The sequence below is a fragment of the Dermatophagoides farinae genome, chromosome 5, assembly GCF_024713945.1.
Source record: "Dermatophagoides farinae isolate YC_2012a chromosome 5, ASM2471394v1, whole genome shotgun sequence".
NCBI classification, from domain to species: domain Eukaryota; kingdom Metazoa; phylum Arthropoda; class Arachnida; order Sarcoptiformes; family Pyroglyphidae; genus Dermatophagoides; species Dermatophagoides farinae.
In genome coordinates, this window is record NC_134681.1 from 2,970,266 (window position 1) to 2,995,740 (window position 25,475).

Genomic DNA, 25,475 nt, shown 5'->3' on the forward strand with positions numbered 1-25,475 from the left:
CTCGCTATCTCTCTCTGTCTCTCTCTTGCTCTATCTCTGGCACGTATGAATTGGGAGAAAAAACACGATTTTCATCTTTGGTAATGAAAAATGAAAAAATCTTTTATTAGATTAGATTTACAACATTTTTTAATAGAATGGTAATAGAAAATTTTATATACAACCAATCAATAATCATAACAAACAAATGTTTGCTGTTTTTGGAGAATATTTTCATTTCGCATGCATGTTTGTTGTTGTCATCGAAAAACATGTCATTCAAGTGTATGAAATTCAGTGAGCAAAGAAAAAGATTTTACCAGTCTCGGCCATTCGACAATCACTTGGACTAATCTAATTTGATTCGACAAGTTTTTTTCGGGCTTGTTCTTGTCATGAACATGCACATCTTTATCGTTCATTCGAAACATTGTAGAAAGATTTGTAAATTTGATGCGGGGTACGCGTGTGTGTTTGTGTGTGTGTGTGTGTGTGTGTGTCTGTGTCAATTGAATTATTGCAAACGAAATAATGAGAAATGAATTTAACAAAACTTTTTGTTTCGATCAAACACACTACATGTTTGATTAATTGAGCTAATTTTCTTACCAATTCTTATGATGATGATCAGCTTTGATTATCATGAATTAACCCGGTGAATGTCTTTCTCTCTGTCCGTTTCAATCAGCCTAATTGATTTTTGCTGTTTTAGGTGATTTTTTTCAAATTTGATTCTCAGAATGGTAGGATGGCCATCTTTACAAGCAGTAAATAGCGAAAATAGCAGCAAAAGAAAGACAACAAAAAAGTGTCAAATATCTAATGAAACAATCACAAACATGAATTCACTTTGAATGATCATCACCAAAAGTTTCTACTTTTTTTCTTCACTAATTGAATTTCCATTTATTTTTTTTTTGATCTTGTCTTTCCTTTTTTATTATTAGCTTTCTTAGTTTTTTTCGCTGATTTTGTTGTTGGTTGCCTTCTGGAAATTGTCATCATTTTCATCGTTGTTGTCGTGTATAATTGAATCAATTTGGCTAATTTATCGCCGTATTGTTTACACAAAATGTGATAACCCATGTGTTTCAAAATGATGATAGTTTCCTGTTTTTTGCTTCTCTAATGTTAATCTAATTTCCTAATGTGTCAGGTAATATAATAGGATGTTTTTTGAACAGAAAGAATATTCTTCTATTGACCTTAGATATTGAAGAGAAAAAACACACGACCTTTGAATAAATTTTGTCGTCATCATCGCACAATAAGAATTTCAATCACCATCATCATCAATTATTATAAATGACAAATGTAAACATTTCATCGCTTCACATAATCAATATAGTGCGGAATTTATATTTGAGAACAGATCAATCGATTGAAAATGAAGCTTATCTGCTCATGTTCTATCAAGAGTTATGCTATCAAAATACATCTAACAATTAATCCATACTACATAATCATCATCGTCATCATAATTCTATGTATTAGAACTAAAGATGTGACATAAACTCAGAGAGAAAAAGAGAGAGAGAGACACACACACACATTAACACTTAATGACTTGTCATCATTATTATTTCGATGTAATACTCATCATAATATGTACAAAATAATAACGGACCATACCATTTATTACACACACACACATAGTAAGTTTTCAATCTTGGAAAAAACGAAAAATTTATTCATTCATTAATGTTATCTTATGTTATGTTATGTTATGTTATGTTATGCTATGTTATGCTATGTTATGTTATGCTATGTTATGTTTTTGGCTGGATGGATGAATGGATGAAAAAAGAAAAAAATGTTTGATGATATGATGATGGACCAGATGTGTCCAAAATAAACATTCATAATCATCATCATCGTCATCGTTGTCGCAAAAAAAAAACAGTTTTTATTGTCGATTTTCATTGGAAAAACAATCTTTTTTTCTTTTTTTTTCTTTTTTTTGGTAAGTTGTTCAGTTTTTTCTGGTTTTTACATTATTGAATTTTCTGCTTTTTTCTCCCGATCGACATTTTCATTCATAAAACAAACCAAGGCTTTGCTTTTAGCTTTTAAACACATTCACATTGAAGTTCTTTAAGATGAACGAACGAACGAACGAAAAAAAATTGTGAATGAGTGAATTAGAATCGAAAGCAACCGAATTTGCTAAGTATTCCATCGTAGTTAGAAATGAATATTGAAAAAAATACCAACCGGATGCCATTAATAAATATGGATGCATGGCATTCCAGCCATTATCCAAAAAAATTTAAAAAATAAATAAAAACAACAAAAACAAAATCTTGTGGCTTACACAGAATTACTGTCAGTGTGTGTGTAAATGGATGGATGGATGAATCAAAACAACAAAATTTTTTTTTGTTTGTTTATCGTCATGAAAAAAATTTCACCATTTTTCAAAATACTATTTTCTTTCCCTTGACACGAACCAGAACACTGTTTGATATGGTATATAAACTAGCACACAATCTTTAATTCTTTCCTTCACACACATATTTTTATTGAGGAAAATATAGAAATACCAGCCATTTTTTCAATTTCAATAAAATCCACCCTAACTCGGTATTAATTTTCTATGAATTTAGATCGTTAAGCGAAAGCGAAGTCTTACTGTAAATTTTCCCTTCTATCTCAATGCATTTGTAAGCATTTTAGTATATAGATAGATAGATAGATAGATATAGATGATGATTAAATTCATCATCATGATCTCAGAATGTGTGTACAAATCTTTCACAATTTATCAAATTGATTTTCACGAGCCACCAAAAAAAAACAGTAGCAAAAAGATGAATTACAAAACAAACACTCACAGAATTGGAGAAAAATTAGAAAAAGGATCATATCACACACACACATACACACATGATCTGCAATGTCAGATTTGATTAAGTTTTTGATCCACTTTTTTAGCCCATCATGCGTTGGCGAAGGAACGATAAAAAATTCTGTAAAAAATAATTTTTCATTTCTGAGATCACGTGATTGTCGAAATAAATTTAATAATTTAAATTGATTATCACAGCAATGAATTTAATTTATTTATTTCGTCGGATGAATAAAAAATTTGATTCGAGAAATTTGTTTGTTTATTTTTTCTAATCAAATTGGCAATCAGCGAGTTTTTTTGTTTTCAATAGAAAAATCAAATCAAATCAATGTGATGATGGTAATCCGATGGACAACATTATCTTTATAGAAGATTTTTTTTACTTTTCATCCATTGACCATTATTTGAGGTCTGACCTTGTGATGATGGTGATTATTATCATTACATTTTGAACAACACCGAGAAAAACCAATCATCATTAAAATCGATTATTGTGCATTGTATTTCAATTTTTTGTTGTCGTTTTTCGAAATGATCAAAATTTATTCCGACATTTCATCAGTAAGTTTTGAATGGAAAAATAATTTGTATTTTTTCTTTGATTTTTTTCCTTTAAGCTACGACCTACACAGACACAAACACACACAGATAGATTTTTGATTTGAATTTGTTTCGACTTTTTCCATCGTCATCATCATTCGATCAATGTGGAATGTGGATGCCAAGAGAAAAAACGGGTTGTTAATGGCCCGAATGCTTCATTTTTCGTTGTTGTTTTTGGATAATAAGATTTAATTTATGGATTCGAATTTTGAAAAAAATTTATATTTGTAAAAATCGTTCAATGACTTGGCCAGAAAAAATCCAAAAACTAAAACAAAAATCATTCATCGTTTTTTTATTATTATTTCTGCTGCTTGAATATAGTAGCAATAATCATAATCGTAAATCGTAAATTATGAATGATAATTTTTTACTGCAATCACAATATTCACATTTCTCACTCTGTATGCATGTATGCATGTATGTGTGAGTGTGGACAATTTATTTTACATCAGATGTGGGCGTTTTATCATTATTATATATCATTCTTCCATCACCACCACCAAAACATGATAATGAACCAGAAAAGAAAAAAAAATAAAATAAACCTTTATTATTTACGTTTGTGAGTGGTGGATCTCATTTGCATTCAAATCAAATCAAATTTTGGCTGTTTTTCTCTTGTCTTTCATTATCGGTTGCGGCTACGATGATGATGATGATGGCAATCTAATTTTGGGTTATCTTATCAATGATGTGTATATGATGATCAGACACAAGAAAGTATGTAGGCGTATAACATAATAAATACTATGGGAATGAAAATGATAAAATACAAAACTGCTGCTGCTGATCTGATCATAGGTGATAATGTTTATCAACAAAAACATTGTAGCCAGGTCGTATTTCTTTTTTATTTGGACAAGTTCGATGTGGACAAAGTTTTTTTTACATGGGAAAAATGTAAACATTGACGATACACGTCACACGTCATATATACAAATGTGTGTCAGATATTTTTGTGCCAGTCCGATATAACAACAGAAGGCTATCAATATTAAAATTGAAATTGAAATTGAAATGAGATAAATGAATGGAAGTTCGACGTGTAATACGAGCCAGAAAAAAAGTTTGACAGATTCGTTGTAAAAAAAAAGAGAAAAACGACAAACGCTTATCGTGAAATTTTCACGACCGCCAGATACACCATTCATTAACATCAAATGTTTCTCCGCAGAAAAAACCCGAATCTAACCCGAAATAAATCGAACCGAAAAAGTTTTGTAGAACAAAAAAATCGGAACAAACAAGAGAAAAATTGTCAAGATTTATTGCGCCCGTTTTTTCGATAATATTACTTGTTTTATAACATTCAGGCGAACATTGGAAAAAACGTACAGGATGCGGATGGCTTTCTTTTCTCCCTCCGCAAGAAAGTATTACCACACTTGAACTGGAATTCAAGCTTGAAAATCTGTCAGATTCAAAGATTCCCATTCTAAATTGTTTCGGCATTATAGCGCTAGCAACAGCAGTAATAATAATGATAATAACAAGGAAAAAATTAATCGTATTGAAACCAGGCGGACCATACATTCCAATTCGACTGGATGTCAAACGACTAACCGACGATCCACCAACAACGACAATTCATTGGCCAAAATGAAAATAATGATTCCATTTCCAATCGTTTCATTTTGTTTTTGTTTTTGTTTTTTTTGTTCGTTTTCCCCAAACATTTACAATCAATGATGATGATGACATTAATGTCGATAGCCATTTTCACTCAATATCACAATTTTATATTACAATCAATTTTCTTACATTTAATTCACTTTTTTGATTCATCTGTATGCTGAGAAATGGCTTTTATTGCAAAAAACAACAACAACAACATGAAGGAGGAAAAAATAATGTTTTCTTCTGTGGAAACTTTTTGTTTATTGTCGAAAAATTTCTCCAAGATTTTCTTGACGCCCACTTTTTATCATGATAATCTTTTAAAGATTTATAAAACATCAGCGGTGAATATGTTTTTTCCGCAATCAACAACAAATAAATCGGCGACCTGTCAATCATCAGTCAAGAAGCTAGGAAAAAATGGACTCAACTTTACCAATAGCCAGTTTCAATGAAAATACGTAAACACAAGCATACAAAACATGTGATTAGAAAATTATGGCCATTCACAATAGAAAAGAACAATAATAACCTATGATTATGACAATCATATTCATATCATATCGAAATGAATATCACTATAATGATGAAATATGAAATGAAAATTTATTCCTCAAACATTGTCAAACATTATCTGATTTGGTGATGATGATGGAAAACAATACCTTAAATATGAAAAGGAGAGACAGAGACAGAGAGATAGAGAAACAGAGGTCAATAGCATCCCATTAACCAGAGGCAGGTATCACATTATGACAATGATTTCAAAATAGAACGCTATAATTGATAATTATGAATCTTCACATTGACGATGATGATGATGGTTCAAGAATCAATTTTTTCTTTGCCGAAAACAATCCTCCTTAAGACAACATCAAATTGCCAGTAAAGGAAATGTCAAATTAAACAAGAAAATTATAAAAAAAAATTCTGACCAATTATTGAATCTACGACGATTATGCTGTGGTGGATGAATAGATGACTTGCTAAAAATGGAATCCTTTCTTTCGTTGAATCGGTCCTTTTTTGGAAAAATTACTTTTGACTTATTTCGTATGAGATGTGCGTATGTGCGAGGGGGAGAACCAACATATCAATGTCATGTCATATCACATCACATCATTTTGACATTGATTCTTTCTTTCTTTCATGATTTCTAAAATCATGTGCTCGATTCTTTGTTTGTTTGTATGGAAATTGGCAATGCTATTTTTTCGCTTTCATTTTCAATGTTGAAATCAGAGTTTTTTGATTGACAGGTAACGAAATGATGAAAAAAATATAATAAACAACATTTCAACCAAATAGCAACATTTTGGCTGGAAAAAATGGTTATGGAATTTTTCTTTACCAGACTTTATTTATTGGTATGTATGTGAAAATAACGATGAATCATCATGGTTGATTCATTGATATTTAATAATCCACTATAATAACAAAACAGAAAACAGAAAACAGAAAACAGAAAGGATAAATTTATATTTATTAATGGCTAATCAATATGGACAAGAAGAAAATATTACAATATTTCTTCCAATCGATTTCATCAACGAGCAATACAGAGAAATTAACAATGGAGGAAAAATCGCACACTTTTTTGGAAAATTTTTTTGGATCGTTTCGGACAAATTATTTTCATCATCTTAATTCATGATCATTAAATGAAGATAATAATCATCATCATCATCATCATCAATATTGAAGAAATAATCGATAAACGAAGATGTTGTAGTGTTGTTTTTAGGATCAAATCATTTGAACACATCTATATATAAAATAAACTTTTATTTTATCCACTATCAATACGTCTATAATTAGTCAATTTAGATCAATATCAATTTCTTCAGTGTATTTCTATTGGGTATTGAATCAATCTATCGATAATCTTATCATTTATCCTTTGAGGAATCCAGATTCAACACACACACTTATTACACATCTGGTGTATGTGTGTTCTTTTTAGTCAATCAGGATTTAGTCGATACTTTACTTTGCTCTTTTTCTCTCTTCATTTGGTGATCAATTTTCTTCTGGATGGATCAAGAAAGAAAGAAACAAAGACAAATTGTTCGAAACATTTTGTTTTTCCTAGTTCAGAAAAGAAAGTGAGAAATTTATTTCTGGCCTTAATATCCACAATGGAACCAGAAATAAACAAGTCTGAATTTTAAGCTTTCTTTCTTCTTTAGTTGGTTATTCCCGGTTGGAATGTGAACGCCAGCAACCGAAACAACAGCTTATTCTCCTGTCCATTTAGAAATCCTAAACAATTAATATCAATCTTTTTTTCACGCCCGACACAGAATACTTTATTAGCCAAGGCGCTCGGAACCGGTTATTCTGTTTCGATAAAAAGAATAGTCGAACACACACACACACACACCAAACACCAAACACCAAACACAGAACCAATGATTTTGACCTCATCTCAAACACACATTTAGAAATGCGGCAATAAAAAGTTGAAAAGAACAAACAAAAGACCAAAAGAGTTGTGGATAATACTTGGTTGTTTTGTTTTGTCTGAACATCACATTAAAAATATGAAAATGCTAACACATTGAATGCTCGAACAAGCAAAATTAATTCCATTTTCACACCATTATTATTTTTACCATAAATTTTACACTATCCAACCCATGGAATTCCAGAAAGATCAAAAAAAACTACAAACATTCATCGTATAGCATTTTTTCTTTCATTTTTTTTTGTTAAGATGATGCTTGATAATGGTTAATTGAAGATTTATATTTTTTGCTACAATTCATACACAATAACGAAAAAAATATGAATAATGATCCAAACGACAATAAACAAAGCACCACAGCTAGAGAAAGATATATAGACGCCATAAAACACCTGGGATTTGAATGAATTAAAATGTTGATTCAATGTAATAATATCAAAGAAATTTTTCTGGTAATTAATTTCCATTATTGTATTCAAATCAAATGTGCAATGTGTGTTGTGAATCGAATTTCAATTCTCAATTCACAAACAAGACGATGGTGAGTATGAAGTAGGAATAAATGTAATGAATGAATGAAAATTCTCCATAAATTCAATTAAGATTTTTCTTCGTAATTTATTGAGTTTAGAAATTTTTTTTAAAAAAAGCAACCGTCAAATTCGCATCATCATAGTGTAATAAAAAACGGCTTTTATAATTTGTTCATGAACAACAATGGCTATGGGAGAGAAGAGAATATTTCAAACCAAAATAAAATAGTTTCTTTTGTTCGGTTGATAAAAGATGTAGGCTGATTTGGTTGAAAAATTTATTTATTTTTTCAAATTTTCCAAATATAAATTTGCAATTCTTGTTGTTTATTACAATTTTTTTTCGCATTGTTGCAATTTGATGAATTCTATCCATTTTCTATACACACTCACTGAATCATCAGTGATTTATTATTATTTTAATTTCAAATGCTTTGCCTTTTTCATTCGATAAACAAAGCGGGTGTGTGCGATGACCTATGACCATTTAGAATCGAGCACATACATAGAAAAAACATTTAAAATTTATTACCTTGTTCTCTCTCTCTCTCTTTCTGTGTGTGTGTGTGTGTGTGTGTGTTATTTATCCCATAGATCAAAGGTAATGATTATTGACAATTATAATAATGATTGGAGAAGGAAAAATTTGAATTTCAATTCATTTCTCATTATGGAATGGATGAAAAAGAGGAAGACAAAAATCATTATAAATCGATAACGAATTGATGATGTAACAAACTAATAAATACAAAAATTTCGGCACCTTTTTTCTCTCTTCTGTTGTTTTTGTTGTTGGCTGTTTGTGGTGTCAATTTGATTGTGTCAAAATATTTGACAACGTTTGGGATTTATTATCATTTTTTTTGGCTCTCTTTTTGTGTATGGGGCTTGTTAATTCTCATTTTTTTCATCATTTTTCTCAATAATTTCAGTGGGATTAGCTAAATAGATAAATAGATTCCTAGCTCATTGAACTGAATATTTTCATCATCATCATAGTAGTTCTAGTTATTTTTTCACCATTTATCAGTTGGTGGTCAAAAACAAAAAGAAAGAGAATAAAAATTGGCAACAAACATTCGAGGCAAGACAGAAGACAGAACAAGATAGGTAGGTAGGTAGGTGATTGAAATGATGATTTTTTCCATTGCATAGTCATGACGATGATGGTGATGATCGTTACTCGTATTTGTCGGCTGTCATGGATATTGAAGCAAAGACGACTAAAGTCAAAATAGAAAAAACAGAAAAGAATTCCTGCTGAGGATTCCTACATGGAATTGCAAGAGAGAGTGAGTGAGTGAGATTTTCTAATCTGTCACGATATGTGTGTTTTATATTAGAATTCTTTTATCCATCACAAATTTCGGATTCTCGGCTGTTTGATTCAAAAACAAAACTAATAAAAAATCATTATAGCCGGGTTAGTAGGATGTAGAATAGCCAAAATGAATGAAGATAAATGATCAAATGTTTTGCTTTCAATCATTTCAATAAGCAATAACGATGTTGATGATGATGGTGATCCTAATCATGACCATAATACCAGGTTTATCCAGCATTCAATTCAGGATGAATGAAAATGAAAACGTGTTGGAGAAAAAGAAAACTTTACAAATTGTATCCAAGTTGAAATCCTATATATTCGTATTAGAAATATGTTTACCTCCTGATGTTTATGATGATGAACGAAAAAAATTGGCACTATTCACACGCGGCTACCGTTTGTTTTTGCTCACTTTTCTCTGCTAGACTGAATAATTTCAATTGTTTTGTTGTCATTTTTTTTTTTGATTTGATCATTGTTTTGAAAATTAACCAAATGTTGGATAATTTTTTTTCTTGTTTAAGGGTCATCATCATCATTAAAAGATGCCCATTTACAAGCGTTAGAAACTATACATGGATGATAATTATGAAATGATTATTCAGTTTTCTCATTCAATTTGTTTCATTTATTCTTTCACTTCAGTATTCACCCATTAACCCCACACACAAATGGTTATTGTGCGGCACCCAGTTTTTCATCGAATTTTAACATTTTTTTCGCAATATAATTCTAGTTTTTTTTTGGAAAATTGAATGAATTTCAATAGGAAAAAAAGATTTTTTCACCCTTTTGTTTATCATCAGGTGTATCTTGTTTTTCTCGGTTGTTATCAGTAGTAGTGATTATTGGTGGTAAATTACGATTTTTCTATTTAATCATGAACATTATTATTTAGTGTGGCTTGATGATTACGCCATGTATCACGGTAATTTTGGTCGTGTGAATGCGAAGTAGAATCTCAAACACATAAAAAACGACATACATACATACAGATATTAAAGGTGTTGAAATCAACAACAACAAAAGCTTAGCAGAGATTGAGTAAATCGGATCATCATCATCATCATCATGACCCATGATAATCATCACCCTTTATTCGAATTGAATTTTTTTCTCAACCATGAATTACGATTTGCTGCAAGTGATCATGAAGTGTGTGTGTGGAGAAAGAGAAAAAATGATGACCTAAACATGGCCGTTGGCCGGTTTTGTTGTTGTTGTTGCTGTGGTTCGATTGATAAACACGAAACAAACGAATAAACATCACCTGGACAACTTTAGCCAAAAAAAAGATGAAGTTCAAAAAAATCTAATTAAATGATAGTGATGCTCATTGTATGTGGATGCTGATATTGTTGTATACAGTGGTACCTGCGTTAACGATGGTAATTCATTCCAAGACGACCATCGTTGAACGAGACAATCTCTAATCGAGATAGCACTGTACTTTGCATCATTTAGAAAATTTATAGCCATACATGTCTCAACACCTTTACGGTTGAACTTCGACCATGTCAATGTTGTTGTTGTTGATGATGATAATGATAATGGTAAATCGGCACGCAAACATTTGACCTTCGGTCATATTATTGCCAGATTTTGTTTCCTTTTTTGCTTCTTCATCTACCATCTGTCATTATCCTCAAAATCATTATTGGATGAATCATAAAAAAAGAAAGATCAATTAACAGAGACAATGTGTGAAAAAACAAAAATACCGACAACAGGTAGTCGCCATTGAATTGAATGTCAATTTTGTTTCATACAAAAATAATAATTAAACCATCCGGCATGTTGTCACCTTGTAATCATTATTATGTCTATGTATTCATCATTATCTTCAGTCATCAGTCATTTCCTATGAATGATTATTCTAGTGTTAATAACAGTCTGCGTGTTTGTGTGTGGACCTAGATGATGATGATGATGATGATGATTATGTTTATTGGTTATGGACTGTTAAATTTTCATTGATGAAGAAGAATTGGTTTATATACCAAAATAGGAAAAACAAATGACACAGTCATCAGGTTAAAATGTTTATACTTAACTCAACATGGACCTTGTTATTTTCATTGATTCACATACAGAAGCCAATTTTTTTGTATTCATACACGATGGGTCATTTGATTCATACATTTCTTCTTCTTTTTTGTGATTATCAATAATATATGGCTATACTATTGTTCATTTCATTTGTTCATCATTAACCCTAGGGCCAAATAAATGCTATGTTTCACGTTCAAGCAATCATTATATTTATTCACATAAGTAAACATATGACACAAAAAAACTTGTCATCAGACAAAATAAGCAGAAAAAATTAGTGTAAATAACAGAATAAATTCGATGATGACCAAAGAGAAAGAATTCCGTTCATCATTCTCAGTTGGAAGTTTATGTAGAAAATATTCAGCCAAACTACAGATCCATGATCCATGTTTGATTTTCTTGGTCTCATCACACACACACACATAGAATAGACAATAGACCATTGTAAATGACGACAATAAATGGCCCTCAAGGCTCGTTGGTTCAACTCAAACTTGATGATGATCACACAAACATCAACTTTGTTGCAAGTATTACCATTATCAATATTTTCTTTTATTAAGGCATACAAAGAACAAAAAAAATTTTGTTTTGTTATCCGTGGATGGTCAATGAAATTTTTTAAAGAAACTTTTTTTAAAAAGCCAACATTATAAAGTGATGGCCAATCCATTCATGTTTAATGTTTTTTTTCTTCTTTTGTTCCTGCCACTGTTCAATTGACAATCAATTTGGAACCAAAAAAAACTCTTGAAAAAAATCTAGATCCTTGGAACCACCAAAAATAACAACAAATATGTCTTGAAACACACACACACACACACACACACACAATACAACGCGAATACGCCCAGCCAGAAAAAAGAATAAAAAACTTTCAAGTTTGTTTATTTGTTATTTGTTGTTCAAAGAATTTTTTTCAGCTTTCCATTCGAGAGTTTTCAAATTCAATTTTTAGAAAAACTTTTCATTTCATTTTATTTTCAAACAACAACAACAACAACAGTAGTATTGAGCCCAACATTTTTGTAATTCGTTTGAGTTTGTTTTTTTTTTTTGCTTTCTTCTTCTATCAAGAAAAAGCCGGCATTTGTGGCCCAAAAAAAGAGTCGCCTGTTTGTCATCATCATCATCATACGTCGTTTTTGAAATATAAAAAAATATAATAGATATATTAGAGGCCAATTTATAAAATGGAAAAGTCAGCTTTTTATTCTGGCCAACAAACAAACAGAAAAAACTATATGGATAAATATTAGATTTACAATTGAAATGAAATGATCGAAGCAAACGAAAAAAAAAAAGAAATCGTAATTTTCAAAACCAAAGTTTCAATTTCAAAAAACGACAAAGAAGCAAAAAATAACTTTAATCTAATAATGGATGGCCATAACATTATCATCATCATCATCATCGTCATCATCGATGGGCAAATATGCAATGATTGAAACGCAAAAAATGACTTAACATTTCGATTATGATTGGAAATTTTGATTCTTATTTTTAAAAGTCTCTAAAACAAATGGATCAACCGAACATCAATGAAAGAGGGTCAATTTTTTTTCTTTCCAAATACTTGGATTCTAGACATTACATGCAAGAGAATAATAAACGACTTTAGGGATAGTTCTAGAGACATTTAAACTATTAGCAATATGTTTCTCATTTATTATTTTCTCTCTGTGTGTGTGTGTGCGTGTGTGAATAACGTATGGTAACATTTTAGTAATTTTGATCAAAGATTTCAAGTTCAAGATTAACGACCATCATATGATGTTGATGATATTAAAATGTCAAATAAATTATTTGAATGAATGAATCAATGAAATGAAAACACAAGAAAATTTTTTTTCAGACATTATTTATATGAACAGGAAGATTGAGAATTTTATGAGATGATGATGTTTACCAATCATTCATTTTAGAATTTTTTCGCCATAAATAAAACTTTTCAAAATCCTTGGGCTATTTGTCCATCATCGTTTTTTGTTGACACACACACACATTTATTCAGGATAAATGAAGATGGATTCGTTTTTTGCTTTTAGTTACTTGTAACTTGTAAAAAATCGGACAACTTTACTTTTTTTCTAAGAGTCAAGAGAAAAAGTGTAAAAATGTCGTAAAGACTTATCATGTTTCGAACACGAAAGAATTTGACACAAACATAGGCACATTCTGTTTGGCTAATTTGTAATGTTAAAAACAACCGAGAAAAAAGTCTTGCAAGTTTATTCATCCATCCATCGAATTTATATATTTCGATTCAACCTTGGTCACATAATAATGGCTACACACACTGGTATTGCTACTATTTGGACAGTAAAAATCCATGATCACTGGGTATTGCAGCAAGAATGTTTTTATCACTACCAAACAAAATTGTCTCGCAACAAATGATCCAAGATGATTGATTTTGATCATCTGTCAAACTTGTATATTTTTTTCAAACAATTTCAAATTTCATTGTTGTTGTCGTTTTAGATTGGCCTAGATGGCTTGTTGTCGTCGTTGTCGTCTACATTTGGACAACAGTTCCTCACTCATATCGGGTCAAATGTGTTGTTGTTGTTGTTGTTGGAGATAATTTGTCAAACAAATTTTTTTCACATCCCTAACTTGAATGATTTCAATTTTTCTCCTTCGAATCTATCATCTTATTCTTTATATTCAGCATAGATTTTCACTAGTATTGTTCATTCTGTAAACGTTGTGAATTCATGTCATTGAAATGGACTTGTCACATTGTCGTGTATAAAAAGTGTGTTAAAGGTGTCAACTTGCGCTTGCATTGTTTTTTTTTCAATAGAAATGAATTCCAAATGGATTTCTATTTTTACATTTGTGAATATGATTTACTTGAACAAACAAACAAAAATAACATTATCAAAAACCATTGTTTTTTTAAATAAGAAAATTTTGCAATATGAACTAAAAATCATTTCGTATATTGTGTCATTTGATATGATCCAAGATGGTTTTCACTAGAAAATAGATTATCAAATTATCAATCATTTGTTTTGTTTTCAAAAAAAAAAAAAATTGTTTCAACATTCAGCCACCAGAAAACAGGAACTTTTTCAAAATTTTTCGAACCATCAACATTCTAACTTTTTTTTTATTTTATTTCCAATTTTTGTTTGTTTTTTCAAATACTTTGTAGACGTGACTACATGGAATTACACACACACACACACACACATTTCCCAACTTGGAATTGGTATTCATCATTCGATTCTGTTATATTCGGAAAGAAAAATAATCGCAATCACATAGCCATGTTTTTTGATGAACCTCATCATTCAAATTAATGTCCCATTAATTATGCTAATTCTTTGACATCTCATTTCTTCTTATGCCATGTGTGTGTTTATGTGGAATTTTTATGTTTCTCAAATTTCTTTTTCAACATTTTCTCAATCTAGTTAGGTTGTGTGTGTGTGTGTGTGTGTGTGTGACTGTCAAATGATTGAAAGGGAGAACACACACACATACACACACACAATGTCGATTCTTTCTTTTCGATTTCTTTATTCGTTTGATTCATCCATTTCATTTTGCTTGTTTTTTATTGTCAAAAAAAGTTTTTCTTACTTCGTTGGGTGGCTGATTCTTTTTTTATTTTTGGCTTATCTCTAAATTAGACAAAAGACCCACAAAAAGTTTCTCTGGAAAAAATGAAGAAGAGAAAGAAGAAATAAGCAAGTATATCAACTTTGCTATCGGTCTTCGCAATGTCTATCCCGATGGAAATTTCTTTTTTTTTCATTTCAAAGACTTTTTTTTATTAATTCATTTCTTCCAAACTCACAGACATAGACACATTATTAGTACGTGTTTGTTTAATTCCGTTCTAAAAAATGTGATTGTAATACTAATTAGAATCGATACATTTTTCACATTCGATTTCATTTTCACATTTACACACACGAGAAAACTTGTTCAATGTGAATGTTTACTATTATAATTACCGTGTTTGTCTGGTTCCAAATTAAGTGTGTGTGTGTGTGTGTGTTTATCACATGATCATTATATGACTGTCTCATCCTGTTTTATAGGAAAATGAATTACAGTACATTTGTGACTGAATCGTGACATTGTCGCAGTTTCTTTTTGGTTCAATTTGTTTGCAAAAAGAAAAGAATTGCAATTACAGACACAATTTGGGAAAGAAAAAATAGATTCGATTTCGACGACAACAAAGACGGAAAAAACTACAGGAAATCGGAAATGCCATTTTCATCCCTTTCCCGGTACATCATGTTGTTGATCCCAATAATCATCATCGCTGAAGCAGAATAATGGGCACAAAAGTTTTTTTCTAATTAGCACCATCATCATCCAATTTCCAATCTGAATCCCTCAATTACCAACAAAAAACATAACATAAACAAACAAAATAACGAAATGAAAATCTTGTAACGATACACACAGTTGCCAGGAAAAAAGATGTGAAAATCAATTCATGATTCAATTTTGATTTTGAATGAATGAAAAATAAAAAATCAGCCAAAATGAACTGAATTTGCTGTTTGAAAGTTCAGCAGTTTGACAATATTCTCTGGATACCATCTGTCACCAATCATGATTCGATTTTTCTTTTCGTTCGTTGTTATTGATTGCATAATATAAAGCATAATTCAAATTCAATTAAAAAAGAAATAAAATCAAATAAAAAAGGAAAAATAAAAAATAAAAAATAAAAAATAAATTATTCCATCCATCCATCCATATTCATCATTCATCACTCATATTATTGATGATGAATAAATTGAGTTTAGATTTAAATTGTCTCATCATCATCATTATTCATTACTGTAAAATAATCAACTTTATTCTAACCTTCCTATCTCATCTATAGATATACCAACAGTTATTTTACATTAATAACATGAAATTCATAAACATAAAATTCACGCACGCATGCGTCATTCATTAGAACATAATAAATCTTATCTTATCTTATTATTAACATAATTGATAATCTGGTAAATTTTTGTTGTTTTCATTTCACATGGATACAAAGCAAAGTGGTGATTCACACAAACACAATGTGGAGCTAAAGATACTCCGGAAAGAGTTAATTCGTTCCAAATTTTTTTAGTCGTGCTTAGAATGTGGAAGGAATAAGAAACAACAATCTCATATCATTCATTTATTCATTCATTAGGGAATTCTGTATTTTATTCATGCGCTATGTTTTTGCTTTTCAATTTGAGGTCGATTCATTTATATTGGTGGTTGTGTGACAATAACTATTCTGACTGAACCTTGGACTTTCATTCATTGAATTTATGCTGAATCATCCAGGCAGAAATGTGCATTTTTTTTTTACTTCCAAATTTGAATTTCATTTTCTCTTTCTCTCTATCTCTTGCGTACAAAAGAATGGGTGTCGCACACTGTTCAATGGTTTCCCTCACCCCATAGCAATGAATGAAAAAACCCAAACTACCAGATTCCAAGCGGACAAATTATGGTGACAAGTATTATGAAATTCATTGAATTGACTGACTGACTGACTGACTGAGCTGAACTGACCCAATGGCTACATGCTGCGTTACAAAAGAAGCGAACAAAAAAATTCGTTTTTTTCATATTTTGAAACCAGTGTTCCATCAATTGTTCTGCTCAATGTTTTTTTGATGTTTTTTCACAGTGACATCATCATCACCAATGGATATGAACAATTGTCATTTGTATTTTGTAAATTCATGAATGGCATTCATGTATGTGACATGATGACATTTGTATCAAAATCATCATTCAAAATGAATCTTTTTTTCACTCTATATCAAAACTCCTTAGCTAAAGGCCAAAGGTCATAATGTTGTCAAAATGTTTTCAATTCTTTTTCTCTACGCTTTATTTAAATTCATCAATTTATTCTGATGATGACAACAACAACAAAAACAACAACAACAATCTATACATCATTTCGTTCAAGTGGTTTTTTTGCGCGAAATCAGAATAAATGGTCGGCTATTTTTGGACACTTTTTTGTACGCATCGTCAAAGTTCACTAAATTGAAGATGAGTGGTGGATTTTGTTCATCTTCATCGAATGAATATTGACTAAAAATCCCACTCGATCGGCAATGAAAAATTGAATCCAATTGAATCCAATTGAATCTAGAATGGCTAATTTCTGTTTCAAATTTTTTTCGATTTCTCCATTTAATTTGTATGTTTTGAGAGTCTTTGCTGTGTGTGTGTGTTTGAAGTGATTGAGATGAAAAATTTTTCTCTTTGAAATTAGATCGGATTAAAAATCCCATCAAACAAAAATTCACTCGAAAATATTACACACACACACACACATACTGTTTGGGATAATTTTTCCATACTTTCCCCAATGGAAAGAAATGGAAAATTAGAAAAACAGACTGACATCTGGTCTCTCTCTGTATGGGTCGATTTGGATCAATTTCTCGAATTTAAATCAATTTCAAAAAAGAAAATGTACTAAAAATAAAATGAATGAATGATTTATAGTTATCGAAATTGATAGATACGAATACACCGCTAAATAGGTCCGATGGGTATATTTTTTTTGTTTTGTTTTGTTTTTCCTATTTTAGATCTAGAATCCATTGAATCCAAACACACACAAACAGAATCAGAAATTAAAAGTGTGCACACAAGTATGACTAAACCAAAATTATTGTTAACCATAAAGGATTCTCTCTCACACACCCTGGATTCAATGTGTGATGATCATTCAGAGTTTTTATTCTGTAGTACCCAAAGGACCAAGTCACAATGATTCAAAACATTCAGTTTCTCCCTCTTTGTGTGAAATATTCAATAGAATAAAAAAAGGAATAAAGCAATAATCAAATCGATTGAATGGATGCAAAAAAAAAATTTCTAATTAATTTTCAATTGTTCGTTGTTTGAAATCGCCAAATAATAATATGTGGAAAAAAGGGAACAATGGAAAAATGAATGTCAAAACAAATCCAAAACAATCTTTTGTTCAATTTTTTGACCTTTTACCTCTAGGTGTGTTTGGGTATCCCCTTTTTTCATCATCATAGTAGGTAGCACACACACACACACTGTGTACAATAATCAAAACAATAAATAGCCGTTTCATTGTCAAACATGGACGGTCGTTCGGTCGGTCGATCGGTTGGTCGATCATCATAATCATTATTGGAACGATTTCCAACATTGGTGACAATTCAAAATTTTGTTTTTCGGATCATCATTGAAACGTGTGACCTTTCGATGTAACGCGTGTGTGTTTAGACAATAGTCCAGAGTTTTTTTGGCCCACACACACATACCATGTGAAATTACTTTATTGAACAACGAGATTTTTTTTTGTTTTGTTTCATATATAACTGACGTGCGTGAGTGTGTGTGTGTGTGTGTGTGTGTGTGTGTGTGTGTGTGTGTTAAATATCACCAAGCCAAACACACAGTAGTAATTACCTTGGTCTTGTGAAAAAAATACACAAACAAACTAAACTAACGAAAGAAAAAAAATAGACACACGTGTCGGATATATAAATGAATGATTCGAGATTTTGATTTTCTCGTCTTGCTCGTCTTATTTAATAACATTTTGTTTTCCTGTTATTTTTTTGCCAATTCTGTTTGTTTATTTATTTTCATTTGATGTTTTTGTTTATATTCAACATCAAAACTGGACTTTTGATTCGATATAACCATTCAATCGAATATGAATGTGTTGAAGAAATCTGTGTATGCGTCAAAACAAAAAAAAATAAATAAATAAAGGATACACGTGACCTTCTCATGGCAAATTGAATCTGAAGCAAAAGACGGATTGTCCATTCGGTCAATCGGGTTCTATTCATTATCCATCGGTTGTTGATAATGATGATGAAATTTTTGACAAAGCTTGGGAAAAAAATTATTCCCGTTGATAAAAAAAAGATTCCTATCTATTCAATTGATCTAAATTGTTTCCATTTTTCAAATTCATTTTTCGATTCATGGTCAGTTATATTAGTTGAACATAGGGTAGGGTGTCCATAAAATTATCATTATCATTATTGGTCACAAAATCAGTCAGTCAGTCAGTTAGTCAGACTGACACTAACCGAGCACTGGATTCAACCAACCGAAACTGAAATTGAACTTGGTTGCAAAAAAATCCAAATCAAAATGAACCATACAATAAATGCAGAACCTTGTTTTTACTATTGGTTCAAAGGACTATTCAACTATTTTTATCGTAAGAAAAAAAAATGACAAAACACTGGCACACTGTTGTGTGTGTGACCATTGGTGGTCCATAGAAAGATCATCCAGGAACGGCATGCACACACACGCATTATTTATTTGATTATCATTAGATCAGTGAATAAATGATGATAATCTCAATGATAATAATCGTGAATGTCCAGATAGATTTAGCTATATTTATCATCATTATCATAATATATCAACCAACCAACGATATATCCAGATTCACTACATTCACTATTTTTAGGGTTAGTCATTCATTCATTCATTCATTCATTCAGTTATTTATTGCACAATATTTCATACTCATCATATATCCTTTTTCATCCAATTCAATCCAATCCAATTCAATTCAATTCCTTTCAATCTAATCTCGACGATCGATATCATAAACACGCACCACACACACACACACACACACACACACACAGACATGGACATGGACATGAGAATGATTCATTTTCATAAATCCAAATTGAATATCTGCTGTTTGAAAAACAAGCTTTTCATTTTCTGGTCTCAAATGGTCATATTCTGGCTATGACTTGAATGGTTGGTGGTCATTGATACGAATTTGGTGTTGGTTTCGCTCTGAATCAATGCTTAAAATTGCTGATGGTGGTGATTAATAACACCAATGGTTTATAAATAGAAATAATAATAATAATAATACTAATAATGATAATGATAATGATGATAATTGCTCCATTCACTTTGCTTTCATTTTACCAAGTTAGTATATCATCATCATCGTCATTATTATTATTGGCTAAACTGGTGAATTGCAATCACTCAAAGAGATTTAAAGACAGAGATAATGTGGTGATAGATGTTTGTTCTATGTATAAAATTCATATTTATTCAACATCAATAACAATAATATTCAATCGATTCTGTTTCGTGAATCAAAGACGAAGAAAAAAACTTTGTTCAAGGCTGTATTATTCTAATAAGACAATAACCATTCATTTATCGATAAACTCAACAACAAAACTCTTGATAAACACACAAGACAAAGAAATTTATCCAAAAAACAAATATCAGGATTAACGCCCAATTTTCGATCATTTATTTGAAACGATAATTATATAGGTGAAGAAAAATTGGTGTTTGAAACCAAAAAAAAAAAAAACAAAAAAAAACAAAAAACAAAAGAAAAATGATTCGTTCGTATTGCAAACATAATGAAAACAATTGAGGTTCAATGAATGAATGAAATAATGACTTTGCCAAATGAAATTTTCTATCAATTTTTCTGTTGAGTCATCGTATTTTTTCATGTTCATTCAGGAATTTTCTCCCTCAGCTCAGTGTGTGTGTTTGTGTACCGAGAAAAGAACTTTAATTTAACCAAAAATAATAAATAACCCGACATCTGACCATTGTGTGACATTTTCCACCACCACTACTCACACCTGGATCATATCAATTTGAGACGTTCGATTCGGAACAAATTTTGTTGGCTTTTGACTTTTATTTCAAAAATTTCCTGCCTTTTTAGTCTGACCAAGCAAAATTCTTTGGTTGTATAATTTCAGTTAGAAATCTAATTTTTCGGTTATTGTTTCAAGTAATCATTTTTCTGCTCTGGATCCAATATATTCACACGCGCACACACAAATGGATGAGAAGATAATTCGATAAGACTAGATATTAGAATCAGATAATTATGACGGCCAAAAAAACGACAGATGTGTATGTTATTCTTCATCTTTCAATCTTTTTCTAGGCCCCGAAAAATGAGGAAAATATGAAAGAATCTAGAGTATTTGATTATTGAATGAATGAAAAAAATGAATTTCACACACACACACACACCTATTGTCATTCAAATGAGTAAGAAAGAGCGAGAGTGACGAACCTATTTTTCTATGGACCGTTTTTATGGAAATTTTTTCGCCAATAAATCGTACGCGTTGTCATCGTCATTATCTTCAGATAAGATTTTTTTTCAGATGCAAAATATGAATGATGATGTAAAATATGTAGAAAAAAAATATGTGTAGATCAAAGCTCGATAATTCTCAATTGAGAGATTCAAAACACAAAAAAAAGCTTCATTAATACGTTCTGGATAATCGAAAAATTGGAGAGTGACAGTTTGTTTTTCCTTTCAATATAAAAATCAATCACATTGATCATCAGGATGATTGAGACAAAGTCAAGTTTTTTCAAAAATTTTCTTTAAATTGCTTATTCATTATTGATCATTGATAAACAACAATAGCTTATAATGGCCAAGTATATATAACTCAATGGGCATGTTCAACAAACCATGACTGATGATCACACTCACATCAACTGAAAATGTCTTTTGAACTTTTTTCGATAACCAAAAAAAAAAACATACTCACAAGCATTAATTTCTAAAGTATTTTGTGTGAGTGAAAATTGAATATCGCCATTACCACCACCACCACCACCACATTACTACTGTCAAACAATACAATACATTTCATTTGAATAGTCGAAAAAACATATTCAAATTCAAAAATGGATTGTAATTAATTTTAATTAAATCCTCGCTATGAATACAATAATATAATCATCCAACACACACACACACTGATGACAGGATGATGATGATGATGACAAAAAAAACTACCTATGACCAATTATTTCATATATGACATGACTATCATGATGATGACATTGTGGACAGGACAATTTTTTTTACCATCATCATTATCACGATAATAACAATGATAACAATGATGATGATGGTCATGCCACACATGAAGATGACGACAATGATAATGATCATGATCACACAAATGATGATGACCTTGTAGCAAATGGTGGGTGTTTATAAATTTTTCGTTACGATCGAATCAATCTTTGATTTTTGATAATTGGATATTTGATTTTTTTGTTACATTGACTTGAATCGGAAATCAATGATAATGATAACAATATTGTTGTTGATCATGATGATGATGACGATGATAATGTCATCATCATCATCATCATCATCACAAACAATAGACGGTGACATTTGACCTTCAATGTTTATCATAGTTATTGTCTTTATTATGTCATCATTGGTATTTCCTTTGAATGAAATTTTTTTTTCTGCTGATGATTTCAAGAACGTATCATCATCATCATCATCAACCATATGGCCATCGAGAATACAATTATTGGTTTTGTTTTGTTTTTTTTTCCTCGAAAATGAAAAGTCATCATTCAATTCAGTAGAAAAAAATAAAAATAAAGAATTCTCTTGAAACCATCTTCAATCGATCGATGAGAATGATAACGATGATGACATGATGTGATTCGTTTCGGTTCGTTTATTTTTGTTGTTCACGTTTTGAGATTCGTTGATCGATTGATTTTTATCAGGTGAAAGTTAAATTTTTTCATGTTTTCTATCTCTCACATATTCATATTCAAAGAAAAACAAAAAGATTTTTGGGGTAATTTTCCAATGCCAATGATTGATACAAAATGATGTGTATCTTTTGTTTTCGATTCATCCATTCATTTTGTTCGATCAACCATTTGATTTGAATTGTTTTTTATTTTACTTTTGTTTTTCAATGAAAATGTCTTCATTGTGGAAATTCTGTAATTGTTTATTGTTGTCAATTTTAGTTTCTTTAAAGAACTTTGTTTGTTAATTTAAATTTTCTTACATTGTCTTGTTGCGTGACTAGAGGAAAAAAATTTATGCCAATCAGACAGTTATGGCCATCTATTGGAAAACGGTGAAACTTTTTGGCCAAAATTGAATGAATTTGTCGATCATCAAAAATAAATAAAACAAGACATTGATTTAGATCTAGATCTCAATGGTGATTGCAATTAATCTGGTTAGATTTAGATGTTTTTTTCTTTCAGCCACAAGCATCACACACACGCACAGTAGTCTCATGAACAAACAAATATGAATAAATCACTGCAACCGTAGACGTACAAATGACATTAAAGGAAAAAACGGGCGTACGCCATCACCATATACTTCTGGAATTCATCTGATTTATATTTTCTCTTTCTCTCTCTCTCTCTCTCTTCCTGAACATCATTATCATCATCAATGAATTCATCATTTATCTTGTCATCTGTTTTGGTTGTTCGTTTTTTTCGAGTTACACCCGATATTTGGAATTTGCAATTATACAATTATAATATACCTGAAAATGTTTTTTTCCTACTCAATTTCTTGCTTGTTTTTTTTCGTTTTGGTCAATAATCAACAATATACAAAAGATTGTGATTTTAGAGTTTTTTTTTCGTCCATGTTGAGATCGCTATGATATTTAGAGAAAAAATTCAAATTCAAAGTATTAATTAAATAAATAAAGTAAAAAAATCAAATTTATTCAATCCTTTGACATTTATGATGAATCGTTCAGATTAATTGTTTTTTATTTATTCACATTCTCATTGATCATCCCATCATCATCATCATGATCATCATTATTTTCAAATACAAGATTTAGGTGTCAATTTTCATTTGTGAAACACGAATAATCGGGATAAAACTGATAACCAAAACCTGAATAATCCAATAATCGTCATTAGCTTTACAGAATCAAAAAAAAAAAAAAATAAAATAGATATAAATAAATCTTACGCGTTTCGAATCGATTATAATTACAGGCACTGGTGGAGAGGAGGGAAAATATTCACATCAAGAATGATTTCTAAGGGAGAAAAAAATAATTTTCATTCTCACAAGAGGGAAAAAACACACACAAACAACACCGGAAGATAATATACAGTGATTACCGTGGATACCCGAATTATCATCATCATGCTCATGATATTCGGTTCCAAATCCGATCTATTTCACAATTTCAATCCCTTTTTTCGATTATTATGACATGTTATATATGCTGAATTATTTTCCACGCTTTAATATTTAATAATGATGATGATTATAGAAAAAAAAACCACCACGACGATAATGGTGGTGGGTACCATGACCAGCCAATGAAATGTTCAAAATACAACGACCAATCATTATCATTATCACAATCATCACCGGCGTCGTCGTCGTCGTCGTTATTTGGCGTGAGAGAATTTTCTTTAATTTTTCCATATCTTTTCCTTTTCATTTTTTGACGTTTGTTTCGAAATGGCTGAAGATGATGATGAGAGTATGATTAATTATTACGGACCAGTTTTTTTCTTCGATTCATTCAATTTTCTATTCGATATGTCATCCTCATCGTCATCATTCGTAGATGATTATTTGATTAATCATTCTTCAAAAAAAAAGATTCTTATTGCATTTTCTTTGCTCTTTGGTTACCAAAAATTTTCATGATGATCATTTTTGGCTTTGATTTGATCTGATAACGACGACGACAACAACAACAACTACAACAGTGTATAATATAACAGTACGAACCAGGAAGATGGCTAATTTTTTTTTCGTTCGATATTAATTTAATATTATCACATATGATTAATCATGAAAATATGATGGTGCAAAAGATTGAAAGATATTTCGTCTAAGAAAAAAAAACGAAAAATGCTCATTTATTTGGCTGACTTTAGAAGTGCGTGCGTGTGTGTATGTGTGTGTGTGTGTGTGTGTGTCCATATATTGGTTTTATATATATATCGATATTTAATATCTATTCAATGCATATAAAACCATTTTTTCCATTCATTCATTCGTCATGGCGCCATTTGATATTCTTAATCAAATGATGATGATGATGATAATCAAATCTGGTTGAAATCATCAGAACATGGAAAACAATTTCAACAAATCCTACAGGTTGATTGAAGGTTGTGAATGAGGATAATGACTGAAAAAAGATCATAAATCATTTGACTATATCTGAACAAATGATAATCAAAATC

General features: G+C 30.5%; 1 long non-coding RNA gene across 1 annotated transcript; it reads right to left on the reverse strand.

Annotated features, from left to right (window-relative positions):
• Nucleotides 1–21,109: 21,109 nt before the first annotated feature.
• LOC124493737 (uncharacterized) lies at nt 21,110–21,748 on the reverse strand. Its single transcript, XR_006959156.2, has 2 exons — nt 21,517–21,748; nt 21,110–21,415 (listed from the first exon to the last, which is right to left on the reverse strand). It is a non-coding gene; the product is annotated as an uncharacterized LOC124493737 (long non-coding RNA).
• Between the last annotated feature and the right edge of the window lie 3,727 nt (nt 21,749–25,475).